Source organism: Zingiber officinale, chromosome 5B (assembly GCF_018446385.1).
Source record: "Zingiber officinale cultivar Zhangliang chromosome 5B, Zo_v1.1, whole genome shotgun sequence".
Classification (NCBI taxonomy): Eukaryota; Viridiplantae; Streptophyta; class Magnoliopsida; order Zingiberales; family Zingiberaceae; genus Zingiber; species Zingiber officinale.
In genome coordinates this window covers 71,039,549-71,058,444 of record NC_055995.1, presented here as the reverse complement: position 1 = coordinate 71,058,444, position 18,896 = coordinate 71,039,549, and the positions used below count along the sequence as shown (strand labels likewise).

Here is an 18,896-nt window from a genome sequence, read left to right as displayed (position 1 = left end):
ATGCTTTAGTTAGGTTTGAAAAGGAATAGCCTCCACTTCTTTCTGTGGCCCACTTATGATGGTTTTGTGCTATACTTTCAATGATATCTTCGGCTTCATCCAAACTTCTATTCATAAGTGCCCCTCCAGCAGAAGAATGTAAGGACACTTTAGTATGATAATTGATGTCGTTATAAAATGTATGTAACACCAGCCATTTCTCCAATCCATGATGTGGGCATTGTCTGAGCATATTATTGTATCTATCCCATGCTTTACATAAAGATTCTGAGTCTGATTGTCTGAAACTTGCAATAAGATTTCTCATATGAGCAATCTTGCTTGGAGGATAGAATTTATCAAGGAATTGTTGTTCACATTGTTCCCAAGTGGTAATGCCATTTGCTGGTAGGGAATTTAGCCATTGCTTGGCTCTATCTCTAAAAGAAAACCCAAACAATAATAATCTCACGGCTTTGGATGGAACACCATTCATCTTCATAGTTCCACAGATTTCATAAAAAACTTCTAAGTGTTGATTAGGATCTTCATGTGATCCACTCCCAAATTGATTCTGTTGGACCATATTGATGATCACATGTTTGATCTCAAAATTATTAGCTTCAACAGAGGGTCTTGTAATGCTAGAACGAAATTCTCTGGCATAAGGTGTTGTGTAATCTTTAAACGGTTTGTTTGCCATATTTGAATGTAATTGTTCTTCTGAATGTCTTTGTGAGGTTCTCCTTTTATGAAAGGTTCTATCAATGTCGAGATCAAAAGGTAGTAGATCACCTACAAAGTTAGATCTTCGCATACAAGAACAGGATTATAGAATTTGATTAAAAAACAAAAAGAATAAAAGAATGCAAAGAAAAATTAAAGAACATAATTACAAAACTAGTTACAAGTTAGATGTGAGAAAAGTAAAGAAAAGTTTAGTCTAACTCAAATGATAATCTCTAATGTTATAGATGTAGTCCCCGACAACGGCGCCAAAAACTTGTTACGTCACCGCAAGTGCACGGTTCCGTCGTCAGTAATATAAAAGATATCGTATCCACAGGGGCTGGTTATAACCACTAAAGATATTTCAAAGCGAATTAGCTAAACAATCAGCTAGGAATTACACGTACTAAGAAATAACTAGAAAATGGAAATAGAAAAGTAATGTAGAAACTAGGTTTTATGAAAGTTCTAGGAGATTTGGTTTCTTTTTGATACTTATCAATGTAATATGATTTTATCAATTATATCCTCAATTGTCATGTATTCGTAAGAAGTCGTTGGTTATCTCCTGCAGAAAACACCGATAAGGGACTTATATCTATGCCTTAAGCAACTAAATAGTCATGATCCCTATGAAGTCCGTTAGCGGGGCAGCCCTGTCACGATGCCCCTCGGTCATACGACATAGAAACACATCACTAATCAATTCACATCAAGATATAGGAACATCTCATCTATCTATCCCACTTCTTTGTAGATTCTTACTTCACCATTCAAGGTGATCCCCAAGATGTCCGTTAACGGGGTGATGTACGTAGATTATATACTCTTTTATGCATGTTTTTACGCACATTTACATACTTTGAGCATGCTTGATCTTTGCATTTTTATACTTCCAGCTTTCCTTTTAGCATATTTACTCTTTTGGTTCAGAGATATGTTTTTTGTGCATTTTCTGTACACAGGAGTCGATTTGGTGAAGAATCTACATCCTTGGCCAAGCATTGGAGGAAACAAAGGGAGAAAGCACCGGGCCGTGTACCTCACACGACCCTGCAGACATGCCGTGTAGTTTCACCAGAGATGGAGAATGACATGGCCATGTGAACTTCACACAGTGTCAAGATTTGAAGCCAACCGAGCAGAAGCCTTACATGGCCGTGTGGATCTACACGGCCGTGTGAGGTTTCCAGAGACTAAGCAGGCTGCGTGCACCCCACGGCCGTGTAGCATTTCCGAGACTAAGCAGGCTGTGGCTGTGCACACGACCGTGTAGCATTTCTAGAGACTAAGCGGTGTGGCAGTGAACCACACTACCGTGCGGTTTAGAGAAGGAACTGGACATGGTGTGAATCTCACTGTCACGGGCCGTGTGGCGCAGATTCCTCCTCTATTTAAACCCTCCTTCATGAATTGAAAGGGATCTCCCCTTTGGGAGAAGGCAAGATTTGGTGGTTTCCTCCCATTCTTGGGAGGATTTCAGGCGATTCAAGGGGAGTTCTTGGCGATTATTGGATCCGAAGACAAGGTTTCTTCGTAGATAAGTTTTCTCTTTCCCCTTTTCTTGGTTTCTTGGATTGGGGATTTAAGGAATGCTTGTATTCTCTATTTCTTCAGGTTTTCTTCCTCGATTCATGGAGTAGATCTTGTATTCTAGGATGAAGGGAGTATTTGTATGATGGATTGATGTAATCTCTTATGGATTTTCCATTCTCTTGTTTCAATGACATTATCTTGCTTGTATCAATTAGATCTTGAACGATTAAAGATGATTCGTGCTTAATTCTCATTCTTGATTAATTGTTTGAATTTCTTATGGACTTTGTAAAGATAAACTCTCACTCGATCATCCGAGGGATCCACGTGACAGGTGCAAGCCCGTGTAAGGACGTTTGAGAGACAATCTTGAAGAGGAAATAGGAATATTCAAGAGAGTAGGATGGATTTTGTGATTAGTTTCTTGTATCTTGATAGATTGATAAGTCGTGGACTTCTACGTTGATATCCGAGGAAGGCATAGTAATAGGTGCACTTCTGTGTAAGGACAACATAGGTTCATGTCTAATTAATCCTATTTAGATACATTTCTCAGTCCTTAGCCGGTTGTCTATTGCAAGAGAGAACCGACAACTTTCTACATGTTTGGAAATTGAGGGATAAGAATTGGTGAACCATTTACATTCGAGAAATCCTACAAAGAAACCGAAACTCCTAGAATCTCCCTTTATCATAACCCAAAACACTAAACTCTTGTTTGTTGATCTTTAAGATTAGATTTGTTTACCTTACTTTGCTTTTGAAATGATTAGATAGTTGTTTGGCTAATTCGCATTGAGACATTTCTAGTGCTTATTCCAGTCCCTGTGGATACGATAATCTTTTATATTACTTGCAACATTTCCGTACACTTGCGGAGAGCGAACAAGTTTTTGGCGCCGTTGCCGGGGATTGCGCTATAACATTAGGAATTATCAATTGAGTTAGACTAAACATAACATTTGTTTTCCTTTCATATTGCATAGTTGTAACTAATCATTAGATTTCTGTTTTTACTTTCTTGTATAACTTTCACTTCTTGTTAGTTCTTTTTGTACAAATTCAATTCTGCATTTTTGATTCTTTTATTTTTCTTTTTTTTGTTGAATTGTCATTTTCTATCTTGTTCTTGTGTATGCGAAGATCTAACTTTGCAGGGGAATTCTTTCCTTTTGACCCTGAGATTGATAAAACCTTCCATAAAAGAAGAATTCTACAAAGGCAAATTGAAGAACAGGAACATTTGAACATGGCAAATAGACCACTTAAGGATTATGCAGCACCCTATGCAAGAGGTTTTCGATCTAGTATTTCAAGACCTTCAGTGGAAGCTAACAACTTTGAGATCAAACCCGCAATCATATCTATGGTGCAGCAGAACCAATTTGGTGGAGGACCTCATGAAGACCCCAATCAACACTTAGAGGTCTTTTATGAAATATGTGGGACCATGAAAATGAATGGAGTTCCTTCAGATGTAGTTAGATTATTATTATTTGGGTTTTCTCTAAGAGATAGGGCAAAGCAATGGCTGAATTCTTTAGCCCCTAATAGCATCACCACTTGGGAGCAGTGTGAGCAACAGTTTCTTGATAAGTTCTATCCACCAAGCAAAACAGCTCATATGAGGAATTTAATTGCGAGCTTCAAGCAAACTGACTCAGAATCTCTTTTTGAAGCATGGGATAGATATAATAGTATGCTCAGACAATGCCCACATCATGGGTTGGAAAGATGGTTAGTGTTGCACACTTTTTACAATGGTATCAATTATCATACCAAAGTGTCCCTTGAGGGGCACTTATGAACAAAAGCTTAGATGAAGCTGAAGAAATCATTGAAAGTGTAGCACAAAATCATCATCAATGGGCAAATGAAAGAAGTGGTGGCTATTCCTCTGTAAACCCAACAATTAAAGCATCAGGGAAGTTTGATGTAGATGCAGCCACTCTTTTGTCTGCAAAATTGGACGCTCTTACAAAGAAATTTGAAAATATGGGGACTAGTGCTAATATGGTCAATGCTATTAGTACATCTTGTGAAGTATGTGGGAGTTCAGAGCATTCAAATGACTCATGTCCATTGGGAGCTATCACTGCACAAATCAATCAACTTGAACAATGTGATGCAATCATGAGTTACAATCAAAGGCAGAACAAACCATACTCAAATACTTATAACCCTGGATGGAAGAGTCATCCAAATTTTTCTTACAGAAATAATCAAGATCAAGGACCATCTATGGGGGCAAGACCAAATTTTCAAGCTGGGCAACAAAATTTTCAACATCTATCTTCTCAAGGCTTACCAAAGTCAAATGTTGAAAAGATGCTTGAAGAAATTGTCTCAAGTCAGAATGAAATGAAGCAAGATATAGCAAAGCTCATTCAAAGAATGGATAATTCTGATAAGCATCAAAGGATCCAGGATAGTCAAATTGCCCAACTAGCTTCCTCATCATCCAGAGCACCAGGACAGCTTCTAGGAAAACCTTATGTGAATCCTATGAAGCATTGCAATAGGATTGAGCTTAGGAGCGGACGGACCTTGGGAGACTCTCAAGTGACTGCTTCAAAAGGGATACAAAAAGAAGAAGAGCTCTCTCCTCCTATACCAAATCAGATTCAAGCTAATGAGGAGAGTACCATTGAGGTTGAAGAGACTCTTCCACTGAACCATCAGAGCAAAGCTGTCCCTTTTCCTCAGAGACTTACAATGCTCAAGAAGGATGAAGAATTTGGCAAGTTTCTAGAAAAGGTTAAGGAAATTTGTGTAGAGGTACCTCTTATTGATGCTATTCTACAAATGCCTAGATTTGCCAAATTCCTGAAGGATCTCATGTCAAATAAGAGAAGAAGAGGAGAGGTCGAGACCATTGCGCTTAGTGAGGAATGTAGTGCTATTTTTGAGAAGAACACTTCTCCAAAACTGAAGGACCCAGGGAGCTTTTATATTCCTTGCAACATAGGAAAAGAATTTTTTAAAAAAGCTTTTTGTGATTTGGGGCGAGTGTTAGCCTCATTCCCTATTCAATTTGTAATAAATTAGGTCTCAAAAACATTAAACTTACTACTATGGCACTTCAACTTGCCGATCATTCCTGCAGGTACCCTTTGGGTATTATAGAAGATGTGCCAGTAGAGGTGGATGGGAATGTTATTCCCACAGACTTTGTCGTGTTGGACATGGAAGAGGACCCTAGGATTCCTATCATATTAGGAAGACCTTTCCTTGCTACAGCTGGAGCTATAATTGATGTCAAAAATCATAAGCTTTCTTTGGTAATTGGTAAGGAAAAGTTGGAATATGATTTATCTAATATCTCTAACCATGTCTCGTCTCTTTTAAATGCTTGTAGCAGGACAAGCATTTATAAACTTGAGGAATGGAATTTCCATCCTCATGGAAGGCCACCAAATGAAGGAGACAATGTGGTGGAAGATGTTGGGAGAAGATCTCCCAACAAAAATGAAAAGTATATCTGTCCTCCAAGGGCGAGGAAAAGAAGCGAATGATAAAGTTTGGTCGAGCTAAAGACCTTAAACAAGCGCTTCTTGGGAGGCAACCCAAGGGTTCTTTTAGTTAGTTTTGATTTGTATTGTAATTTCTTTTAGTTTGATGCATTCTTTTGATTTTGTTTTCAGGTTAGGTGCAAAACAGAGTCAGGTCGTGTGCTATACACGACCAGGCAAAGGTTGTAGAGAAGGGAAGTGCTTGGGCCGTGTCATCCAGACACGGCCGTGTGAGATCTCCCGAGGAGAAAAAGGTATAGGCGGTGTCCTAGACACGGCCATGTAAAGAATCCCGAGAGGAAAGATGGAGAGGCCGTGTCCCAGACACGGCCGTGCGAGGAATCCAGAGAAGGAAGAGGGGGAGGCCGTGTAGATCTACACGGCCCCGTGTAGATCTACACGGCCCCGTGTAGGAGAACTATTAAAGTCTTCCTCCTACCTCGCACGGCCAGATCTTGGCCGTGTTCCGCACACTGATAGCCATGATTTTGGCTATATTATTGTGAATCATAATGCATGTTTTTATTAGTTTATTCATAGCTTAATCTCTCATTAGCATCATATCTCAATATTGCATTTGATTTTGGACTTAATTGCAAATTAGCTATTTTTCATGGTATTTGGTGCTAATATTTGACTCTTATTTTGTAGGCATCAAAAGGGGTATGGACCCGATCGGATTGGAACACACTTGGGCTCAAATCAAAGGCAAATCAGGTCGATCAAGCCTCGGAGCATTATGGGCCGTTCATCTAAGATTGAGCAGATCTGAGCCATCCATTGAAGATCTGGCCGATCCAACTTAATAGGGAGCAGATCTGAGCCATTTATGAAGATCCAGAAGTTTTGATCCAGATCTGAGTTCATTCAGCCATTGATCCAGCTAAATAAATTTGGACCGTTCATTTAAGACTGGGCGGATCTGGGCCATCCAGTGATGATCTGATCGATCCGACCTACAGGAGAGTAGATCCATACCCTAGATCAACATCAGCACCTTCGGATCATATTTTAGGCAAACTTTCACCGTTGAATTAGCTCCGAATTAATCATAGCCGTCCGTTCAGATCCAGATCTGATTTAAATCTGAGAAGCTACAGTGTTCTTCTTCGTCGATTCCTCAGCACTGTGCTTCACGTCCCGCGACGAGTTTTCTTCAGGATTTCGGCCCCATCCTCCTTCAGATCTACTTCTAAACGAGTTTAATTGGCGTTGGAGCTTCCATTCTTTTGCTTCTAGGCTCGGATCTTTCGCATGCGACGGCGATCTCCACCTCCGGAGCTCAGATTTGTGCGATCGAATCCTTTGTTTCAGCCATCGTCGGAGGATTTCTTCGGTGATATTGGCTTGTTCTCCGCCAGAGAGCATCGGGACAGAGAATTCTGATTCCAGATCTGTGCAGTGCCAATCTTCACCGGCTTTTCCAGGAAAGTTTTCCTTGGTGCTGGAAGAGATTGAATTGAGTTGAAGTTTTCATTCAATTAGCTTGTGTTGTAGCAAGGGAAGACTTGTTAGAGGAGTAGTTTTGATTGGAGATGGCTTAGAGTTTAGTTTTGCAGTTTATAGTTTCTGAGTTTGTGTTTCCTTTAGATTTTGCTATTAACTTTCTTGTTTTCTAATTCTGAATTGTGTAGTTCTGATTTTGTTACTTTAGATTACTTTTGTGCAATTCAATTCCATTTTCTCTTTTATTGTTACAGTTTAAGTTTTAATTTCTGCAATTCCAGTTTAGTATCAAATTCCTGCAATTCCAGTTTCGAATTAAACTTTCTGCACATGTCATTTTCTGCAATTTAGGTCTGATGAATTCCTTTTAGTTGCAAAATTGTAGAGTAAGTAGTTTTCTTTATTTAGATTAATTGTGTTTAAGATTAGATCTATTAATTGCACTTCAATTCTTCACTTGGAATTTGAATAAAAATTAGATACTTCTATTTCATCAGGAGAAAATTTCAAAAGAAAAAAATAATTCTAATCTAAAATCAATCATCCTTCAATTAGTTTCCTTGTGAGAATCGACTTGGGACTTTATGCTACATGTTTATCTTTAGTTTTGGAATGTTCCGATCTTTATTAATTTGATGTACAATGTGACATGGAAATTGTAAACACCACACACCCCCAGCTCTCCAAAACATATCTTTCTCTCCCAATCTCTTAAAAACTCCTCTCTAATCTCTCGAGATCTCTTAGATCCGATTCTCCTCCTCTCTAAGACTTGGACTTTTTGTTCTCTTAACCTAAGATCTTTTGTTCTTTGAAGTTTTGTTCTTTGAGTTCCACAACTCTAGATAATTCTTCCCCTATCTAAACTCATCAAGATGTCCAATATTTTGAAGAGACTTCGCAAAGGAGGTGGTGGATCTAGTGGAGACAAAGAGAGGGAGCCATCAAGGGACAAAGGAAAGCAACCAGTGAAGGGCAAAGGCAAAAGGACTTCACGCAACGAAGGTAATGATAATGAATTCAATATTGTGTTTAGAAATGATGATCAAGTAACTAGATTTGCAATTCTTGTCAATAGAAAGATAGTGTGTACTAGATATATGGACCCAACTGTTCTTGATATGCTTGGAATTAGGGAAGATGTAGATTTGATGATTGGGTTTTTGGATTGGAGTGATATTATGTACACCCATTTGCCTACATATCCTCGTCTTGTTTTGGAATTTTTGAGTTCATTGGATGTCCATTTTACTAATGAAGATGATTATTTTGGGAAAATCTCTTTTAGACTAATGAATCAAGAATTTCTATGGGCATTTAGTGACTTTAATTCTTGTTTTGGATTAACCACCGGTAGCCCTCGTAGGTTTGATCCAAGGTTTAATTGGAATCATGTTTGGAATGCAATAACTGGGTTAGATCAACCTTATGAGCCTTCAAGAGCTAAGGCCTCCCATATGCAAAACCCCATTTTTAGGTATCTATATAGAGTTATGGGTAAAACTATTTTTGGTAGGGGAGAGAGTGATGGGGTGGTTAAAAAGATAGAGCTTTATGCTTTATGGGCTATGCTTTATAAGGTTGAATTTGATTCTGATTTTCATTTTGTTCAAACCTTATTAAGATCTGCTAGGGCGTCATCGGGATCAATTGTTTTTGGTGGTTTGATTACCCGAATAGCTTGTAATTTAAATCTTGATGTTGATGGGTTGGAAATAATTCATGGTAATGACATGATTGACATTGATGCATGTCTTGCTATGAAAATGATCGTTCGGGATGAGAATGGTTTTGTGTTTCCTAGGAGGAGTGGTTCTCCTCTACCCCTTCCTTTTCACTCGAACTATTTGTAACCCGGCTAATTGGGTAATCGAGTTAGATTGAGGATAACCTTCTCTGGAGACACTGAGCCACATCATGAGCCTCTCACATGGACACCATGACCTTCTAGTTTTATGGAGCCCGCTAGGCATTCTTTTGCATATGGCACAGGATCTTCTAGGTTTGATTTTTCAGATTTTCGACGTCTCTAGAATCACTTCATGAGAAGCAAGATTCCGAAAAATGTTGAGGGGCGCTTCTTCTTTATCGATGATCAGTTTAGGGAGGTACAAATCATTTTCAGTTTCCAGGAATTTCCAAGGTCAAGTGGCAGTTTGAGTGTGCGAGAATATCATCACGAGTGGCTATGAGATTTTATACGCATGATGCTTACTAGCCAACAAGTAGATGCTTAATAGTATCATAGATCTTTGGAGATTCCAGGTTTTCCTAGTTTTCCTATTGGCCAACCACGTCGTAGACCTCCTTTCCCTCGTCCACCTCCACCTCCTCCACCATATTGATTTCATCGGGACGATGAAAAGTTTAAGTCTGGGGGGGTGTTATGTACTGTTTAGTTTGGTTTTCAGTTTCTTTTTGTTTTTGTTAGTTTTTCATGTTGGTTCTTATTTTCATTGCTTGTTGCTTTATTTTGCTTGTTTTTGAAATAATCATGGCAAAAAAAAAATTTTGAGAACATCAAATCTTCACTTATATGCTTTCTTGGATTCAAGTGAAATGTTAGCACGATTATTGTCTTGATTCATGATGTTCGAATGATGCTAGTAGTAAACTTTATGTACTTCTTTTCTCTATCTTGGGTAGCATGAAACAAGCTAAGAATCTTATGGTGATGAGTTTTAGTTTTGGTTCAACCTTAAGGATTTTATCTTCACTACACTTGTGCTTGATGCTTGAATAGTTGATGTCATTGAAATAGTCATGATTCATCTTGTTTGCTTAGTACTTGGTTTCCATGGTGATTTCTCAACTTTCATTTTGGTTACTGGATGAGGCTCAAATCATTAAAGCTCATTTGGAAAAATCAAAATATCCCAACATGTGTGCTAAAAATTACATTTGTGAATAAGTTTTGCACAATGCAAACACTTATAAAAAAAAAAAACGAAATAAGGGATATAAAAAACAGTTGTCATGAGTGGAATCTAGCAAGTCACCCCTTTGAGACCGAGTTAGGTTACTGGGGAAATGACTGTTTAGCTTCTCTTGAGATTGAGCACACCTTTGAGACCTTGAGTTAGTTGAGAAATATGAACCAAGTGAATGGTGAGTAAGTGCCTATCACTGATTACTTGTCTTTCACTGGAAACACTAGGAATTCAAATTTGATGACGACTTGACTAGGACATGGATTGAAACTTGAAGAGTGTTGAGTTACTTTTACACTGTGCACAAGATTCTTATGCTTGAACCATACTTTACTTGTTTCTATGATCATGCTTTCTAATGAAACTTTTTGATAGATTTAGGAAAGTGCACTAGGTTTTATGAATGTGTTGTAGAACATATGAATTTAGACTGCGGCATTTTGCTTGAGGACAAGCAAAGTTTTAAGTCTGGGGGTGTGATGTGCGTAGATTATATACTCTTTTATGCATGTTTTTATGCACATTTACATACTTTGAGCATGCTTGATCTATGCATTTTTATACTTCCAGCTTTCCTTTTAGCATATTTACTCTTTTAGTTCGGAGATCTGCTTTTTGTGCATTTTCTGTACACAGGAGTCGATTTGTTGAAGAATCTACATCCTTGGGCAAGCATTGGAGGAAACAAAGGGAGAAAGCACCGGGCTGCCCTACACTGGTATGGAGCTCGGGCCGTGTGGAGTTTGGCACCAAGCAGTGGAGAATGACATGGTCGGTGTGAACTTCACACCGTGTCAAGAGAAGCCAACCGAGCGAAGCCTTACATGGCGTGTGGATCTACACGCAGTGTGAGGTTTCAGAGACTAAGCGTGTTGTGCACCACACGACCGTGTAGCATTTCCGAGACTAGCAGTGGTGTGTGAACCACACTGCGTGCGCTTTGGAGAAGGAATCGGACATGGCGTGTGAATCTCACACAGGCCGTGTCACGGGCCGTGTGGGATTCCCTCCTCTATTTAAACCCTCCTTCATGAATTGAAGGGATCTCTCCCCTTTGGGAGAAGGCAAGATTTGGTGGTTTCCTCCCATTCTTGGGAGGATTTATGGCGATTCAAGGGGAGTTCTTGGCGATTCCGGCTCCGGAGTGAGGATTGGATCCGAAGACGAAGTTTCTTCGTAGATAAGTTTTCTCTTTCCCCCTTTTCTTGGTTTCTTGGATTGGGGATTTAAGGAATGCTTGTATTCTCTATTTCTTCGGGTTTTCTTCCTCGATTCATGGAGTAAATCTTGTATTCTAGGATGAAGGGAGTATTTGTATGATGGATTGATGTAATCTCTTATGGATTTGCCATTCTCTTGTTTCAATGACATTATCTTGCTTGTATCAATTAGATCTTGAACGATTAAAGATGATTCGTGCTTAATTCTCATTCTTGATTAATTGTTTGAATTTCTTATGGACTTTGTAAAGATAAACTCTCACTCGATCATCCGAGGGATCCACGTGACAGGTGCAAGCCCGTGTAAGGACGTTTGAGAGACAATCTTGAAGAGGAAATAGGAATATTCAAGAGAGTAGGATGGATTTTGTGATTAGTTTCTTGTATCTTGATAGATTGATAAGTCGTGGACTTCTACGTTGATATCCGAGGAAGGCATAGTAATAGGTGCACTTCTGTGTAAGGACAACATAGGTTCATGTCTAATTAATCCTATTTAGATACATTTCTCAGTCCTTAGCCGGTTGTCTATTGCAAGAGAGAACCGGCAAATTTCTACATGTTTGGCAATTGAGGGATAAGAATTGGTGAACCATTTACATTCGAGAAATCCTACAAAGAAATCGAAACTCCTAGAATCTCCCTTTATCATAACCCAAAACACTAAACTCTTGTTTGTTGATCTTTAAGATTAGATTTGTTTACCTTACTTTGCTTTTGAAACGATTGGATAGTTGTTTGGCTAATTCGCATTGAGACATTTCTAGTGCTTATTCCAGTCCCTGTGGATACGATAATCTTTTATATTACTTGCGACATTTCCGTACACTTGCGGAGAGCGAACACGGGGCAACCTTGTCACGACGCCCCTCGGTCATACAATCTAGAGAATTCCTCTAAAAGATCCACAAGTATTACAAACATCCAATCAAGAATGGTAATTAGATCCAAACACAATAATCCATACAAGATTGAATTGATACAAAACATAACAACATCATTGAAACGAGAAGTTGGCAAATCCTTGAATTAATACATCAATTCACATCACAAATACTCCCTCCATCCTAGAACAAGGAGATATACTCCATGGAACAAAAGAAAAGATCCGAAGACAATAAGATCATAAACATTTCGATCCAAATCAAGAAGATAGAAAAGAAATGCTTATCTAGAGACGACGAGTAATCTTCGAAACCAATCCTTGCTACCAGAGTCGAATCGCGAATGGAGACATCCTTAGATCACTCGATCGACACCCAAAAGATGGAGAAAAGCCTTCAGATTGGATCTCCCCAAAGGGAGAGCTTTCCCCATTTTCAAAGAGGAAGAAACCCTTTATATAGAGCAGGGGGGTTGGGCGCCACACGGCCCGTCTTACGATCATGTGGACCTCACACGATCTCGCTTGCTTTGCTCTCGGCCAGAGTCACACGGTCGTGTGAGATTCACACGGCCGTGCCATGCTTCGCTTCTGGATGGCTCATATGGTCGTGTGACACACGACCGTGCTAATCTTGGTCTCTGGAAAGGTTGCATGGCCATGTGGCACACACGACCTTGCAATGCTTGGCCTCTGTAAGGGTTGCACGACCGTGTAGATCTACACGACCATGTTCTCATTCTGCTTCAAAAGTGACACGACTGTGTGATACCACACGGCCATGTCAGCCCCCTCTTCTGCTGATGCTGCACACCTGGTCTGTTCCACACGACCAAGACCATTTTCCATCCTATTCCTTTGACATGACCATGTGGCACACATGGCTGGAGCTAACTTCCTTCGTTTGTTGATCAGATTCGCTATGAACATCATTTCCTCTCAAAATTTGACTCCTGTAAACATAAAACGCATAAGAGCAGATCTCCGAACAAAGAAGAGTAAATATGCTAAAAATAAAACAAGGAGTATGAAAATGCATAGATAAAGCATGCATAAAATATAGGAATGTGCATCAAAACATGCTAAACAAGTGTATAAAATCTACGCACATCAGCCCGAACGAGAAAGACTAGTTGGGCCCAAAGATTCTTGGCCTTATCAAAACTATATCATATAAAGGATCACATAAAGGTTGACTGACCTAGGGATTCTATGCATGCGCCCAAATGGATATAAATCCACTCAGGATAAGAGGCATCTCGCCTTACAAAGCATCTAGCATACGTTCGGCCAATCAAAGATCGAACGAGCATAAGGGTGCTTGTATGCGCCCAACTGGGCAAAGCTCGATCAAGCCTAAAGGCACTTAGCCTTATAAGGCTTCTAGCATACGTTTGGCTGAGCGAAGATCGAACGAGCATAAGGGTACTTGTATGCGCTCGACCGAGCCTAAAGGCACTCAGCCTTATAAAGCTTCTAGCATACGTTCAGCCGATCGAAGACCGAATAAGCGTAAGGGTGCTTGTATGCACTCGACTGGGCAAAGCCTAATCGAGCTTAAAGGTACTCATCCTTGTAAAGCTTTTAGCATACGCTCAGTCGAGCGAAGACTGAACGAGTGTAAGGGTGCTTGCATGTGCTCAACCAAGTTAAGCCTGATAGACCCTAAAGGCACTCATCCTTATAAAGTTTCTAGCATACACTTGGTTGAGCGAAGACCGAAAGAGCATAAGGGTGCTTATATACACTTGATCGGGCAAAGCCTGATCGAGCTTAAAGGCACTCATCCTCATAAAGCTTTTAGCATACGACCAGCTTAATGACCGGCCAGGATATATTTAACAAAATGTATTCTTAATGTATGACTGACCAAGATATATTTAAAAGAAGGTATTCTTAATATATGATCAGCTAAGATATATTTAATAGAAGGTATTCCTAATGTACGACCGACCATGATTATATTTAATAGAAAGTATTCTTAATGCATGACTGGCTTTATGACCAGCCGAGATATATTCAACAGAAGGTGTTCTCATTATACAGTTAGCTTAATAACCAGCCAAAATCATAATACAACTGGCTTAATGACCGGTCGAGATATATTCAACAGGAGGTATTCTCAAGATACGACAGTCTTAATGACTGACCGGTATATATTTAGCAGACAAGGAGTCAACAACTTCATGACAAACTAGCAAACTTGTTGGAAAATATTCTCTCGAAGCTTCTTCATTTATTAATCGGTTACAGCGATACACTCTTTTGCATATGTTATCATATCAAGAATTCAAGTCATAAACAACAAAGAGGGTACATCTAAGGTAGAAAAAGATTCCTCAAACGATTATTACACGAAGTCTACGTTGTATCTTCTAACAAACTCTAACAAACCGGGGACCACCTCACGATTGCAGAAGTTATGTGAGGTGGTATAAAAAGGAAAATCCTCTCCGCTGGCAAGGTACGCAAACACATGCACTTGCATCTGAAACCTTATTTTCCTGTATTTTCTTTTACTATTCTTCTTTGACTTTTTCAAGAGAGGAAACTGACTTGAGCGTCGAAGGGCCTAGCAAGGGATTCCCACCCCGGACTTAGGTCACTAACGCTTTGCTGGCTCATCTCACTATACGCAGGATCATCAAGGAATACCTTTAGATCTTGAGAGGTTCACTGTTCTTCATTCACTAGAGCTAGCATACCATCTTATTGCCTTCAGATAGGATCAATCCTTAATACATGTCTATCCGTTAATTACTAACTATCTACTAGAAGATAGTGATGTTCACTTGGTTAGTCAAGTTAAGCAAAATTTGATTTTACTTATTGTTTATTAAGAAGGATTGCTTAACTTGATTAATGTATTTTTTGTATTTATTATCCAAACTTATTTTGATGCACTGATAGAAGCATCTGAAGTTTAGGTAAAAGACCTATACATCTCACGCCATTCTATATTTTTGAATACATAATCAAGGTAGACCTGATGTGTTTGTGAGATGCTCGATTCCTAGATGTATTAGATCATTCTTTCTATGGGTTCAATGTAGTCTAAATCCAAAACAAATTTTGCAACACTAGAGAAATGAAATTTTTTTAGAAAACATAAGTAAATAATTTTTCTAGAATTTGTAAATTACTTAAAATTTGTTTGATAATAAAAGTCCTAGTCTATCATACACATTCCCAATCATCTTTATAGATTACTGAATTCAGATTCTGATAGTGGTTTAGTGAAAATGTCAGTCAAATTTAACTTGGACTCAACATAGTTGAGTTTAATGTCTCCTTTAGCGACGTGATATCTAATAAAGTAATGTTTGATTTCAATATATTTAGTTCTTGAATGATGCACTGGATTTTTAGTTATGTTGATTGAACTGATATTATCAATATAGATTTTTACATTTTTATATTCTAAATTAAAATCTTTTAATGTGTACATCATCCATAATAGTTGTGTTACACACTCACCCATTGCTATGTACTAAGCTTCAGTAGTAAATAAAGCAACACAGTGTTATTTTCTATTAAACCAGCTGACAAGTGATAGTCCAAGTAATTGGCATCCACCACTTGTACTTTTATGATCTAGTTTACAACTGGTATAATTTGAGTCAGAGTAACATATTAGTTTAAAATTAGGTGTTCTAAGATACAAAATTCCTACATGTTAGTGCAATTTCCCTAGGTCAAGGGTGACCAGGTTGACTAAGCTTGAATTGACTCAAGCTTAAGTCTTGATGTTTGAGTTTTGATGCTTGACAATGTATAGAGATTGCAGGTGAAATCGTCCATTTGGGGGAGATTATTGGAGCAATTCTCTCCGGGTCAATGGTTGACTAGTTTGGTGTGAAGAAAAGTCAAGTAGGTTAAGGTTGATCAGATACTTGACTGGGAAGTCCTAACTAGAAGTTAGGCAAGGGCAAGTCCAACAGGGAGGTTGCCAGATGATGGAAAACCAAGTGGGTTAGTGTTGACCGGATACTTGGTATGGAAAGTCCTAGTGAGTGAAGCCATGTAGATGGTGTTGGAACCCCAAGGTTGTTTTGGTGTGATCAACAAGTTAAGTTAGGTCCTGTGTGTTTCTAACCTTGTGTCTAAGTGTGCAGGAGTTTAGGAGCATAGGTACTCGAGCAGAAGACGCAGCTAATGAGAAGGACGGCACGCGGTGTGTCCTAGGGAAGAGGTGCTGCGGAAGAATACACCGGCGGACAAAAAGGAAGTGTGCGGTGGTTCCGAGGGATGAAAGCCAGAGCGGAAGATTGCTCGGGGAGCAAGAGACGCAGCTAGCGAGAAAGACGACACGCAGTACGTCCGAGGGACTATCCGGGAGCCCGGATGCATTCCGGGCGCCCAGACTATCCGGGCGCCCGGAGTTTGGTTTTTGACCAGATCGAGGTTTGACTCGATCTGAACGTTGGGGATAAAGTATCCCTCCCAGGGTGCCCGGAACCCTCCAGGCGCCTCGACCAAGGCTATAAATATAGCCTTGGTCTAGAAGCTTTTCAATCAGTTCAGAAATTGTAACAATGCTTGTGCGCTTCCACTGTTTAGATTAGCTTCTTTCTTTCTCTGCCTACATTGCTGTAAAAGAGGCTTCTCTGCCTGAAGGAGATAGTAGTGTGATCATTTTTCTTAGATTAACAACCTCCCCGGTTGTAACCAAGTAAACATCTGGTGCCTCATCTTTTTCTGTTTCGATTTATTGCTTTTATATTTTATATACAAGTGTTAGTTTAAAAAGTACGGAAGGGTTGTGTTTTATTTTTACATGGCTATTCAACCCCCCTTCTATCCGGTCGAAATGGTCCTACAAGTGGTATAAGAGCCGAGGCGCTTTAGGAGGACTAACCGTCGAACGAAGCAACGAGATGGCCGGACCAAGCATCCACCCGCCGAAATACGAAGGGGACTTCGCCACGTGGAAAAAATTGATGCAAGTATTTTTTACAACAGATTTTGAATTAGTTTTAACAATGGAATTTGACTTTGTAGCTCCAGAAGGTAAGGAAAAATGTCAATGGACAAAAAAGGAGCAGGCTGAATACGTGGCGAACGACAAAGCAGAATACCATCTGCTAAGAGTTCTTCTACCTCAAGAAGTCAACAGGATCGGGCACTACGACTCGGCAAAGGAACTTTGGGAGAAGTTCCTCGAGCTGCACGAAGGGACGTCCGAAGCCAAGCTCGCCAGAAGAGATCTGCTTCACAATCAGCTCACCAGCCTGCGACTTGGGGAAGACGAGACAGTCGCGCATCTACACTCGAGAATAAAAGAAATTATTACCGGATTTTCGAATCTCGGAGAAAAGGTAAGTAACCGAGATTCGCTCAGGTACGCATTGAATTCCTTTCCTAGAATTACCAAATTGGCATCATTAGTAGATGCCTTTTACATTTCTAAAGATTTAGAAAAGATTTTGTTAGAAGAATTCTTTTCAACATTTGAAGTGCATGAGTCAAGATGTGTAGGAATGAAGGAGCCAAAGAACAACGTCGCCCTCAAAGCTTTGAGAGACGAACCAGAGTTGAAATCTTCTCTCGACGACGAGGGAATGGTAATGATGGTAAGAAGATTCAAGAAACTTTGTAAATTCAGATCTACTAACCATCCACAGGGGAAGAAGAAAAGGACGATCTGCTGCTACCACTGCGATGAAGAAGGGCACGTCAAGGACAACTGCCCCAAGCTGAAGAACAAGGACAAGGAGAAGGGTAAGAAGCCTATCCAAAAGCAAAAGGCCCTAAAGGCGACGTGGGACGATACGTCGTCGGAGTTGGAAGTCGAGGCATTCTCCGGACTTTCTCTAATGGCGAGTCATCAAGACGACGACTATGAGTCAAGCTCTTCCGAAATGAGCTTCGATGAAGGGGGAGCCACGTCGGAAGCAAGCAACAGTTCAGGGGGAGAAACGGACAACGAGCTCGACAAGGTAAGTCATGTACATTCTCTTCCTTCCGACAAACTTTTTAAGTTTGTTAAGTTATTAACTAAAGACTGTTGTAAATTAGAAAAGAAAATAAAAAATTTAAAAATAATTTTAGCTAAATCCTGTCCTTTAGAAGAATTAGATAAATCAAAATTGGAAAATGAAAAATTACAATTAGAAAATCAAAATTTGAAAATTCAAATAGACAACTTGAAAAACAATGCATGTTCACCTAAAACCAATTTTAGAAGATTTAATAATTTAAATTGATACTTTAAATATCACTAGGGACAAATTAGGAATATCTCTAGAAAATATGTCCCTAAGAAATTTTTAATCAATCCAGTAGGTTGGAACCTTTATTGGGTTCCTAAATCTTGCTTAGTCTAAATATTAATAAAAATTAGCGCTTTCAGTGAGAAAATTAAACAATGAATTTCTCAATGAGGCTTTGACTAAGGAGTGGTTGTTGCTCCAATAACCAAGAAGGCCTAATGCCTCGCCATGACCTAGAAGCCAAAATATTAAAATAAATGTTTAATTAAATTTCTGTCAAAGCATTAAAATTAGAATTAATTAATGCTTTCAAAGTTTTTCAAACATTTTTTTTTCAAAATATTTTTATACTTAGAAAAATACTTTTACGTGAAATTGACTTAGAAATTTAATTACTTAGAAAAAATTTCAAAGATTTAAGTCAGAAACTTTTTTTCAAAAAAAAATAT

At 39.2% G+C, this 18,896-nt stretch overlaps 2 non-coding genes across 2 annotated transcripts; one reads left to right on the top strand and one right to left on the bottom strand.

Moving 5' to 3' along the window:
- The first annotated feature begins 203 nt into the window (after positions 1 to 203).
- On the top strand, positions 204 to 310 carry LOC121988112. The gene has a single exon (XR_006113872.1). It is a non-coding gene; the product is annotated as a small nucleolar RNA R71 (small nucleolar RNA).
- Positions 311 to 3,866: 3,556 nt separating this feature from the next.
- LOC121988180 lies at positions 3,867 to 3,972 on the bottom strand. The gene has a single exon (XR_006113920.1). It is a non-coding gene; the product is annotated as a small nucleolar RNA R71 (small nucleolar RNA).
- Between the last annotated feature and the right edge of the window lie 14,924 nt (positions 3,973 to 18,896).